Here is a 13018-nt window from a genome sequence, read left to right as displayed (position 1 = left end):
CAGTCCCTCTGCCCTAATTATGAGTAGGATTAGGAGCTCTTGTGAAAGCCCAACTATGTGCTGGGCTTTCTGCTATAGAGAGAACCTTTGTGGGATTTCTGAATCAAAGGAACTGCTTTATGACTTGGTGATTATTAAGGGAACCAGACTTGTCTCAGAACAACCCTCTCTATTTTTGCCTTTCTTTGGACTTCTCTGAACAAAGGTTTGTGCATGGCTGTTCTGGAGCCATCCTCTTCTGCCTGGAGCCACTGGAAGGCACCCAAAACGTGCTCTAAACTTTCTTCCTCTTTGGAGCCAGTTGTGTATCCACCATTTCACTTCCTCTCATCTCTGTACAGCAGCTCAGCCTGAAGCAGGCTGGGAAGTGCTCCAAAGGTTTGCTATGGCACATCCAACTGCTTGTAACTGTGAGCATCATGGAGAGGAGAGGAAGGAACTGTCAATTTGTGGCTATCACCCAGCCAATTCTATTTTCTGTCCAGGGAAATTGCAGTGAGTTGTTGCCTTTACAATCCTCCAAGGTACATTTGAAGTTTTGAATAGATTTGACACTTTCTAAAAAGAAGAATCAGCAGTTTCAGGATGCTCAGTGGTGGAGGTGGGAGACAGGCGTGCATGGACGAGTCACAGAGAAAGGCAGCAGCTTTCAGGGCAGTGTTCAAGAGTTCTGGGCCTTCAGTTTGCAGATGTCTGTCTTGAAAGATAATAAATCAGATTTCTTTCAAGATCTCTGTGCAGCCATCAGTGCTTGAAAATGAGATCTGTTTAAACAAACAGCTCCACTGGAAGTCTGCACATGGGTGCTGAGAATTAAGGCAGGAAGGTGCCTTTGATTCCTGGAGGACTTCACTCAGATTGTGCTCATCACTTCTGCAGGGCAGAAGTTGGACACGTGCTATGATTGTGTGTTGGGAACTTGCAAAACTTCATACGAATCTTTTCCATGAGAAATTTGTGGGGATTTGTAGAGGAGTTAGCACAGATGCCTTAAAAAATCAAGGAAAAAAATAGTTGTGTTTGAAAGAGTCCATTTGGTAAAATACTGTAATATTTTCAGTAATTTTATTGCTGCGTTTTCATTTCAGTAATCTTTCAGTTCCCCTGGCTGAAGGCAGGCAGGATATTGAACCCTATTCTAAGCTTTTTATAAAAAGCCATTTATCATCAACTTGTAAAAGACCCCTGAAGTTCAGAGCGACTTTCAGCAGAGGGATTGTGTGTGTGTGTGTGTGGCAGCAGGATTAGGCAGAGACCGATGATTATTTTAATTTGTGAGCTAAGATGTGTTTATTCAGATTGTAACAGCTCCTTACCATATTATAATGTTAAATTATTGTTGTTTGGAGGAGTCCCGGCAGTCTGGTGACAGAAGTGTAAACGAGTACTCGAAACTGAAAAGAGCAGTTCTGGGTTTCATTCTTTGCTTTACTTCTAAGCTCTGCAACCCTTGGTGAATTTTATTCAGCTGATTTTGTCTGTCAGCTCTCTGCTGTGTGACAACAGCAATAATCTCTGTGTTCCCCGCGTGTGGAATGACTTTAATTTTGCAGCTTTCTTCAAGAAGAATAACTGTTATGTTCCTTAATCACCCCTCTAAGTGCAGATGATTAGAATGGAAATAAAGCCAGAGACCATGTCCTGGAGAGCACCACTGCTCTGGGACAAGGTGTTTATTAATCAAGTGACTGATTCAGAGGAGATTGAGGCTAACTGGAGGATTTTTCTTTGTGGAGTCACATCATCACGATTTTCCTCTTACATAGTTTCCAATTTTCAGTGAACCCTACATTAAAAAACTACTTTTAATCTTTATGCTGATATCTGTCTTATCTTCCCTTTTGTTTAGCAATTGTAACTTATTGATAGTAACTTGTGATTAGCTTTTGTTCTTGTAAATATTTCCAGAGCTCGGGCTCTGTCGTATTTTTCTCACTTGTTTTTTTCCTCCAAGTCTCAAAATGAAACTGTTTGCAACTGTTTGTGTATATAGTAGCAAGGCAATCTATTTACATTGTGTTGGAGCACCCTAGGACTGTTTACCCACACAATGTCAGCCTTTGCTGGGGGTAGGGATGATTTCATTTCCAAATGAATCATTGTTTGGCTTTGTTCTTTCTAGCAGAATGAAGTAAACTGTTAAATAGAGGATGATGAAGAGATATTTCCTTTGCACCTTTAAGAGCCGACAGAGATTTTGTTTGGGCTGTTCTGTCTGTTAATGCAGCGAGGTTGTATTTTTGTCATTCCCTTGGATTGCCAGAGTGTGTTGTCAGGAATATCTGAGTTATGTCGGGAGCCTTTTATGGGCTTTACTATTGTAAGACTATTACAGCATCGGTTGGTTGTTGGGGTGAACATTAGGGTAAAATGTGGCCTTATGTGACCATTTCATTTGTATAAAATTGGGTTTAGGGTCCTTACCTGTCTCACAGGTAGGCTGTGAGGATTAAGGGATGAGTTGTTAAAGCAGAGCATGCCCTTGGTGTTGCAAACTTCTCTGTCTTCTCTTCAGGACACATATGAATAGCAAGGAGAATTTAGCTGTAAAAATGCAATGCTTTACTTGGACGGTTGAAAACTACACGTAACTCCAATTATTTTAATCCTGCAAATTAAAATTTACAGAATGTTATTGGTTCTTGCACCACCAGTAAGTGAAATAAAGTCTGCAGCTCTGCTCATTCGGTTTTCGCTGCTGTTGGCTGCAGGAATTTCCAGCACCAGAACAAATAATAATCCAGTAAGTTAACGTTGGATCTACAGCAACACATCCACACCTACTAAAAATATTCTATAATAATATGATACTCTCTGAATTTGCCTTGCATTTCATTGGGGATTGAAGTATTTATTTATTTGCCAAAAAACTGTTCATAGTACGCCGTGGTTCTGTTTCAGATTTAATACCGACACTGAGAGGGAGTATATAAATTTAGAATTACTAAAAAACCATGTTGTTCTCTATACAGTGTATTCAGGCTTGTATTTATCTCTTTATAAATATTTTAGTATGGCACGTTTTTCATTGCAAAATCTTTTCTAAGTTTAAAAATCAAAAGGTTTTCTCTTGCTTTTCCTTAATTTGTCACAATCATAATATGATTAAAATCCAAGCATAAGACTGGAAGTTTGATAAACATGCAGCCTGAGATGCTTTACATATTTTCATGTTACTTTTCACTATTTCCCAGAGTGAAACTCCTTTTACTAGAAGAATTCTTATGGGAAAGCAGAGTTGAAAGGACTGACATCATCAGCCCTTCCTGAAAAACAGATTGGTTTCCTTTAAGTAACACTCACTTAAGAAACCACCTATTTAGAGAAAGGCAGACAAAAATAGTTTCAAAGAAAATTAACTGTATAATAACTTAAAGCACTGGAGGGCAGTTCCTTCACGAAACGCTGAGAACGGTTCTTGAAAAAACTCTCTATTAAGTTTAAGTTTCCTCTTTGTAGAAGTTTGTGCGGAAACAGCAGAGCGAGCTGCAGCATCGGCCCGCGTTGTTTTATCGTCCTTTTAACATTCCTATTTGTATTATTGTCGTGCTTCTCCACAGCGTCACACTCGGCTCTTTTTAAATTTAAGCGTCATTTCAAACAATTTGAAATAATTCCTTCTGCAGCTCCGTTTCTTAGCGCAGATTCCGGCCCGGCCGCGGCGGCTCCCTCAGCGCTCCCGCTTCACGGCCAGGGCCTGCAGGGGGCGCCCTCTCCCCGGCCATGGCGCCTCAGGCGGGGCCGGCCCTGAGGGGGGACCCGGCGTGGAGCCGCCGTAACACGGACAAATGGTGGCGATGAGAATAAACCCCTCTCTTTTTCACTAATTCAGGCACTGAGCTGCTTGCATGGGCATCGTAAATATTTATTTACTTCCAAATAGAAACCCTCCACATTCGCTGTGCTGCCTGAAGCATCGAGCGATTCCCTTTACACCTTCACCTGAAGTTTCTCTTCACGGTTTTAAGACGGTTGAGAAAAAGCCCAAAATTAATTTACCTGGTGGGAATTTTCTGCTAGTGACTTTTAGACACCATTCTGTGATTCTATGATGATTCTTTCTTTCTTAAGCAGTCCCGGTGGTGGTGATGGAAGGTCCCATATGTAGGGCTGGGAGAAGAGGTGGGAAGAGCTGGAATCACCAATTTGGGAATTGGCCAGCAGCTAACTGGATTTTAGGAAGCTGTGTTTGCTGTGGTTTAGCTGCCTTTTTTCCCCTCCTCCCTTTTTTTTTTTTTTGATAATCGGTAGAGAATCAGTGGAGTGAAAGAAGTGGGTGGTGTATTTTGGATAGTTCCTGAAGTGGAAGGAAAAGATCCATTCCCTTCAGATAAGTAGGGAAGTAGACTGATAAATTCTGTCACAAGGGAAGTTCGTGTCTGCACATCAAGTGTTTCTGAAGCAGGTTTTTGTAAACAGCGCAGATCGAAGACTGGGGCATGTTTGTGTTGATATTTGAAGGAAAAATTTCAAATATTGTGGATAGATTGAAAATTGAAGGAGACGGACATCAGAAGGGAATTGCAGCTCTGGAGAGAGGGAGTGTAAAAATCTATGACTGGGTGATTTAGCACAGCAAATGCTGCAGCAGTGGTCAGAGCAAACTGTTTCAGTAAGGTTGTGGGCAGACAGACAGAGGGGAAATAATCAGCAGCACACAGGAGACTGTGATGGCAGAGATGGATCATGAGGTGAAGGGAAAGGGGAAGGCAGGGAGGAGTGGGATTACCACAGATGTGAGCGTCCCACTGAAGTTTGCCTGTCAAGATGGATGATTTCAGTCTTGGTAACATCAAATGGAAGGAAATTTTGAGAGGGTCAAGTGCTGATGTGTCAGAGTCAGGTAGTGAGGGAGTCCACAAAGTGTAACTGGAATTTTAAGTGTTTATCTGAAAACGACTTACTGAATGACAGTTTGTAATTCTATGGTTATTTCAATTGTTCCTTTGATTACTCCCTCTTAGTTTACAGTAAACCCATGTTTTTCCATCTGCAAATCTCCCCAGCTAACCAGGTACATAAAAAACAGGCTAGTGCATTTCCTTTTTGTACACTGCAAGTAATAAAGACATCCTGCAGCTGATGCAGTGCTTTGATCGGGTTTTGCAGTTGCCAATTGGAAATTGATAAATAATGATATGAATGATCTATAAGAAGGAACATGCTTGACTTTACATTTTCTCAGTGCCTCAGTTCAGAGGGTTAGGTACACTTATGTACAGCTGAAATGAGTGTGATCAGCATAAAAGCCATCACTAGGATTGAGATTTGGAGTTACAGAGCAGCTGAAAAGAGTTGGTCACTGAAGGAGTGACGCAGGAAAGATTCTCTGCATGGTTCATGGCCAAAGCACAAAGGGGAAAGGCTGGAATTAGGTCAGGAGAAGAGTGGGCTAGCAGAGAGAGACACTGCAGTCCAGACATTTGTTGGTGGGTCAAGGAATGTAAGTGGTTCAAGGGAGCTGCCATCGGTGAAATGACAGAAAGTAGCTTTGCTCACCTGATACAAGCCTGTAATATGTTGGATCAGAAGGTGAGAAAGTAGAATCTAGAGTTTTTCAAGAGACTGTATCAGCTGAAGGAGGAGGTTTGAGTATGGAGGGTGTTGCGTGACAAGGGAGGTTTGGCATGAGGGAAGGTGAAAGCATGTGAAGCTCCGTGTAAGTAACCAACGAGGGGAAGGAATGGGGCAAGAGCTGGTGGGAACAATCATTTTATCTGATGGACATGCTGAGTTCAAGCCCCAACACCTTCCACTTCCCCTGGCCGTGGGTATTCTGGGAATCCAGGGCTGCTCCCTGGTGTGTGCAGCCTGAATCAGACTTTCTGTCTGTATGATTGGTGATGGATTATGCAGTAAATGGGTGTTGCCCTTGCTGCCCTCTTTTTTTTTTCCAGTTTATTATTCTTAAGTAAGGCATTTAATCAACTGTGCATCTTTGGTAGCCTGAAAAATGTAAACACTTTATGGAAAGAAATGTAAGCATTAAGATTAGAAATAAAATGTACTTCTATCTTTTAAAAGGTTTATCTTTACCCTTAAATATGCTGATTGAGCTTATTCTTTTTCACTTAGCCCTTGTGGGCTGTTAAAATCAGTTGCTTTTTCCCATCTCAAGGAAATGCATCTTTGACACTTCTCATGACCTGAGTCACGATGCTGTCACAGAGCCAGAAAACATCCTCAACGGTCATGGGTAAAAGAGCAGAGCTGCCAAGGGTGTGTGGTGGGTGCAGGAGGGACAGATAGCTTCAGTTCCTATCCTATGGGTGTTTCAGACAAGCCATTTATTATAATTACCCATGGATATTATTATCAAGTTCTCAAATGCAGTGGTTCTCAAGGCACTTTTTTTTTCCTACATGTCTTGGGATAAATCTCCTGTATTCAACCGGGATTGAATTCAGATGTGGAAATATTTGTTTTTATGGTTGCAACTGGAGGGAAAATAAGGCAGAGATGGAAAGGTGAGGATAAAAAAAATCACAAATGTATTAACATGTAGTTTATCATCAAAATAAATTGTAGTTAGCTCAGCCCTTTGGGTAAGGGGATGCCATTAAACTTTCCCTATCTCCTCACTGAACACTTTTGCACACAGAGATGTCCTTCAGAAATTCCCAGCCCAGTTCATTCTGCAGTTTCTATGACCAGCAGATGAGTTTTTCTGACTGTGCTGTCTCAGTACAAAAGACATTAAGCTCATAAAAATAATTTTATTCTGTGTCATTTGGAAGAGAAGTCTGAGACACCAAAACTTTCCAAAGTTTACAATGCTGAAGCATCTTGGAGTCGTTCTGAAAGAAGGCTTTGAATTGAAGTCTGTGCTGATGTGAATTATGATGGATGGACACAACGAGGGGCAGCAATAGTGCATTCTTGTTTTCTCAAGCGCTTCATCATTCACCAGCAGACAGTGTTAGCAAAATTCCCATGTGCAAGAAATCGGAGCAACAGAGCCTCTCCCCAGCGCCCGGAGGCTGCCTGCACGATAACCTCATTAGTGCACTGTTAGTCTGAGCTCACACAGTCCTGTCCTCTCAAGAGTTTGCAAACCCCAGCCCAGAGCTGTGGTAGCCACAGCCTCTGTTCCAGAGCTCCCTTACAGCCATGTGCTGGGGAGGATGGCACTGCTCCTTCGGGCTTGTTTGCAGCACACCGTGCTGCCATACCTGTAGTACTTGTAAGAAACTAATCCTGCACTGTTCCCATCAGTGGAGAGCTGAAGGTGCAAGATCTGTTTCAAAGAGGATGGGCTTGGCCTTTGCTGGAGAGGACCCAGCAGAGGGTGGCCAGATTGGCTGTTCTGGCTGGTAACACCATCTGGAACAGCCCAGCTGAAGCGTTGCCGCCGCTGCCTGCACAGAGCCTGGAGCCAACAGCTGGCAAACCAGTTTGGTTGGGTTTATTTCGAGCTTTGCCCATACATGGACCTGAGCCTTGCACAAACAGTATTTTTAGTTAAATAAGTCCTGAAAGATGATTATTATGCCAGATTTGTGTGTGTGATGGTGGAGGGGTTGTTCTCTAAGGAAATCCATCTTTGTCCAGGTAGAGGCAGCAAAGGGGTCATGGAAGTTCCTTCTCTGCTGAGCGCAAGAGATTATTGAGTATCAGTGAGTGGGACACTTCATAACTGAGGGACAAAGTTCCTGAAACTGAAGATAGTAGAAAAACTCCAGAGGGAGGAAGGGACTGTTATGAGGCCATGTTCAGATTTTGAGTGGATGTTGCTGAAGTTCAAGGAGCTGGGGTGAGAGGGCAGGGGACTCTGTCCCAGCAGTGACCGAGACACTTGGGCTGGCGCTTGTGTGTCTCAGCTGAGCACTCTGACTTTGGGGCTGTCACCATCACATGCCTTGCCTGGATGCAAGCAGAGAGCAAGCTCTGCTCTCTTAGGGTGACCGTGAGATTTAGTGCAGCTGTGTTTCCAAAGGTTCCATATCAAACGGATTTAAATGTTACAATAACAACCGGCTACGTTATTTTCTCCCGTCCATTCCAATGGAAGCAAGTTAGTGATAGGTTTAGCTCTGAGTAGCTACTTGATATGTGTACAGGAGCTAAGACATAATATTCCTCCTTTAATGGGTCTAATTGTACTGGGAATATTGAGGGTTAGGGTGTGAAATGAGTTTAAATTTGATAGGACACAATTCAAGGAAATGGCAATGTAACTTTAATTGAGAGGCGATCGTTAACTAAAATAATCCGTTTCCTGACTTTTTCTAGGAAAATGTCTAGCATTCTACAAAGAAAGATAACACATGTTGGACTGAATAAAACAAAACATGAAAGCAGGAGCCCACTTTGGCAGTAATTAGGGCTCGTGGTGCTGGGTGTGTTTCCCGTTGCTGGGTTTGTCTGTCAGGCTCTTCCAAGGGCTCCGTGAGCCAGCATTGCTTCCGCTGCCTTCTCCGCTCGGGTCACAAGGCAGCGTTTCTCACCAGGGCGCTGCTGTTTCCTCTTCCGACTGTAGTAGATTACAGATTATACTGGAACATGTCTGAGGAAAGGTCAGAAACGAGGGTGAAAGTCTTGGAACTGAAGCTGGGAAGCTTTCCATTCTCATCCGGGAAACTTCTTGTGTTGAATAAAAAGCAAAGCAAAATAAACCACCACATCCATGACACTTCTGGTTTTCCTGCCGTTTTTTGCCTACCAGTTAGACAGGATTTTATTTCCCTTGCATTATACAATTAGGGAATGTTTAGCTGAGGAATCCTCAGTGTTACACTAAACAGAAATAATGGCTAAACATGGTTAATTTTCCTGTAACTTGGCCTCCACATGATTGCATAGCCTGGAGTTACTGCATTTTTATTTACCAAATTATAGATGTTTATATGTAGTGTTAATGTCAGTAGACTCCGTGGTACCCTTTGAAATGGAGTCTGTTAAATACTGGAAGATATAAAAGCTAATCAAGTAGGGTTTGAATTTTAATGACACTGCATTACTAAGCTTTTTGTATTGGAGTAATGGAAAAATGGAAAAAATCAACATAGAAGCATTTTATTATAAGGCTGAGAGGTGCTTGATACCACTTTAGTTTTTCAAATAAAGTGTACAGAGAAGCTAAAATCCTTCTGATCATTACTTTCCTACCAGAAAAAAAATTGTCTGGGCCAAGTCCTCTTTGCTTTGCTCACTGACAGTTTACACCAAAGAAAATCCTGCAGCACTTGGAGACATGTCATACACAGGCTGAAATTTAACAGCTAAAAAGGTTTAATTTCAGTTTGTTGATAAGTTGGTGTTTGCATCCCTTAGGTATGAGGGTATAGTTTTGGTTTTAAGCTTGGCTGTGATTTAGGAGTTCATTTCTATGCACCAATAGGATCTGTGGTACTGATAGATTCAAACTCATTTGAAATCAGATAAGAAGTGATTTGCTTGCATTAATGTGGTGCTGTGCATGGACTGAAGAACAGAGGAGCAAGAGCTTCCTCCACATCATTCTTCAGGATCCTATAAAGCCTTTTTGCCACACTGTGTTGCTGCTGAGTGCAATCCTTGGGGCCGGGGAATGTCCCTGCCAAGCTGCATTTGGATGTCTGATTGTGTCATTAGTAGTGCCAAAAATCAGGGTGTTTCTCCTCCTCTCTCCTCAGAGATGATCTCTGACAGCAGTGCCCCCAAGTGCTCTGCTCAAACGCTGACCAATTTGAAATCTGGCCTGAATTCATCAAGACTCTTAGTTGATCAGAGGAGGACATGTAACTGTATTAATTGCTTTCAGTTGTTTGATTGCTTTTTGAGCAGTGTTAGAAGCTTGCAAGTCTTGAATGTTTTCCCCTTGATGTAGCTTTCATTTCTTATCCAAAAACACAGATTGAAAACTTTAAAAAGCGTGATTTGATGAAACGTTTTGATCTCATACAGAGTAACTTAGAGATGTAACATCTGAGGTTTGTGGTGAGCTGGGGGTGTCTCTGCCCAGGGGGGGAGGAGGGCAGCGATGCTGTGGCACCCCGAGCCTGTCCAGCCATACCTGGGAGAGCTGCTCCTGATGGCTTTTCCACAGATGTCCAGCTTTGTCAAAATCCCCTAAATCTTGTGAAGTTTATTTTCCTTATAGCATCTGTATTTTATAATGGTGCTTTTAATTTGTTTTTCCTTTGTCTGCTGGGATTTCTTTTGTCCGGCACTTGCAGGCCTCCCTCTTTTCCTCGCTGGAAGTGAGTCTGTCAGTGATGGCCGCTGTGGGAATTCGGCTCGGCCCGGCCGCTCCCTCCCTCTGACAACAAAGCCCATTGTTGTTTGCTTTCTTCACTTTTATCCTCAGCTTAATCCATTTCTCCTTTGAGTGTCAGTGGAGTAAAACGTCTGGAAAAGAGTGGCTCAGGTTTGGGGGGTGAGGGGGTGGTGGTTTTGCAGACTCTCAGCAAACAGGTCCAAACCCAGTGCATTGGGTTTTCTGTGTCTCAGTAGGCAATGTTTGCCCAAGGTAAGGCTGCACTTGCAAATAAACTTGTCAGACTCCAGAGCCATGGCATCCTCAGCTTTTTGAAAGTCCCTCGGTAAAATTAGTAAGAGATTTACTGGCCTAGACTGGCTCTAATGTATCCCATGCACAGCTCCAATATGAAAATCTCCTCTATGGCAGCCCAAGGAAAGACAAATACTTGACCCCATGCCTTGCACGGGGTCCTGAGGGCTCAGGGTGATTACCAGGGGAAAGTGCCTCCTTCCTTGGGATGCTCCACTGGAAATGATCCTTGAGAGAACACCTTTGCCCTGGAATTGTGGTGGTGATGATTGATGGCAATAAAAGCATTCCTGGGCTAGTCTGTAGGGTGAGATCTGTGTGTGTCAGTCTCCAGCCATTTACAGTTAAATGCACTGTCCACATGTTGGGAGGTAACTTGAGTTCAGCATTCTGCTGGATGAAAAATCCTGGATATTTCTACCAGACCTAAACTTTGGCTTATTTGTTGCTTGTCCTTTGACAGTGAATCAACAACGGCTGGAGCTGTAGAAATAATGTTGATGCTTGGCTGCATTCTTTGTGCTCTTTTGGCCTGATCTGACTGCCCTGTGCACACACAACTCCTGTTTGCTGCAGGAGCTTCCTCCTTGGAAGGGCTGGAGAAATGAAAGGGTAATTTTTGGATTCCTGGATGGGTACAGCAGCACACCAGAAAATTAGGGGGTTTTCTTTAACCTTAATCATCCCCACCATCTTAATACTATTGTAGTCAGATTTACAAGAACAACTTTCCTGTCAAAAATAATTTCTCTCCTCTTTGTAGCATTCTAACTTTAAATTTTTGACTACTATCACTTTTAATTACAATTTTTGCAGTGAAGCAACTGACTGTTGCAGCAGAAAATGCAGGTTGGCAGGCAATGGTTATTGTGACATATGTTTGGTATTTACAGCTTTTCCGTTTGTCACAGCAGAATTTTTTTATCATGTTTGTGCTGTGAAGTGCTGTGCGTTCTGAGGTCTGGTTTAGTTATTTTTTTATTGAGGTTTGTATACATCAGATTTAGCTATACTTCCAAATACATAGTTACAAATTAAATGCTTGACCTTCTGATGTTTTTTGGTTTCTTTCTCAAAGAAGAATCATCTCATATTTTAGTCCCTTTCAGAATATATTTTTCACAATTTCATTCTTATTTTTTTTATTTAGTACTTTTTTGGGGGGTTATTTTGCTTCCTTATATATGAGTCTATGAACTCAAGACTCAAGAATTTGTAAGATGTTGTTCCTACAATTAATAAAAACATCTGAAGGGGTGAGATAATCCTGCAGTTTTCTAAGTATCCTTCACTGCTCTGGGAGTTCTCAGCTTGTATGGAAGCAAAGCAGCTCATCCTTGTGTAGGAACATCTGTAAATTCCTCATTTCTCTGCATGCAAATAATCCATGGAATCAGCTGAAGGCTTTGCACATGGAAAACCACATGAAGCTGGGAGCAGAGGGGACTGAGACATGAAATGTGCCTTGAGAGGGGAGAGGGGCTGTTCCAGCCCAGCCTGTGGATCAGCAGTTCAGAGTTAATCATTAGATTCTGAACGAGTAATAGAAAACAATTTACAGACATTTGGAGCTCCCTCAGTTGGTACCTTTGGTGTTTGCTGTGCCTGTGTGGATCCAGGGGAATATGGGAGAGGGAAACACTTCCAGAGAGGCCTTGGCTGCAGGAACAGTGACTAATTAGACAATCATGCACAAAACTATTCATATGCCTTTCTGAAAAAAACAAAAATGCATTATTAAACTGATCTAAAAAAAATTAATTGCATCTCAGTCTGATTTAAAACTGAGCTGAGTTTTTTTTTCCTTTTCCTTTTTCTTTGTATTCCGAGTTGGTGCAGGAAAATTGCTATTAATGAAATCTGCTCCCTGGGAACTTCAATAGGCTTGTTCTTCATTAAAGCCTTTCTATTTCTCTTAAAACGTATTGATGGATGCTCAGGCCAGATACTTATCACAAAATACACTTTGTAATTTCATCATTTCTGTTATTGTGCTTCTCTGAGACACTGAGGTCTGGGGGCTTTGCAGAAAAACCCAAATAAAACCCCCAAGCTTACAGTTATATAGTATTAAAAGAAGGGTGAAGGAAGCATTGAGTGTCTTTAGGATGATGAGACATTCATTAAGATTTTTCCGCCTTCCTTTTCCTATTTTCAATCCATCTGAAGTACCATTAAAGCTTTTCAGGCAGCTTCCTGTGAGAAACCCTTTGCTGTGCTGTTTTTCTTCCTTGAAAAAAGGTGGCTGCTCTTGAGGCAGATTGTATGGATTTGGCCTGGGATTTGTATAATATCTGTGTAGAATGCATCGGTTGTTTAGGAACCTAATTCCCAATATGGTTCCCTTTTGATTAAGAACAAAGCCAGCGTTTCACAGCATTATAGGAGCACAGAAAAACAAGTTAATGATCTAAACCTTTTAATTCATGGTTGCTTGTCTATTTAAAGTACTTTTGATTCTGCTATAAACAGACTGGCCCCTTTTTTTGTTTAACTTCTTTCTTTGGTTTCTTCACATTTCTTTCT

At 42.0% G+C, this 13018-nt stretch overlaps 1 protein-coding gene across 1 annotated transcript in view; it reads left to right on the top strand.

Moving 5' to 3' along the window:
- BCAS3 (BCAS3 microtubule associated cell migration factor) overlaps positions 1 to 13018 on the top strand; it is a 296311-nt gene that overhangs the window by 79164 nt on the left and 204129 nt on the right. The window lies entirely within an intron of this gene.

Source organism: Ammospiza caudacuta, chromosome 20 (genome assembly GCF_027887145.1).
Source record: "Ammospiza caudacuta isolate bAmmCau1 chromosome 20, bAmmCau1.pri, whole genome shotgun sequence".
NCBI lineage: Eukaryota > Metazoa > Chordata > Aves > Passeriformes > Passerellidae > Ammospiza > Ammospiza caudacuta.
Note: the sequence above shows the minus strand (reverse complement) of the source record. Positions and strands in the feature narration are given on the sequence as shown.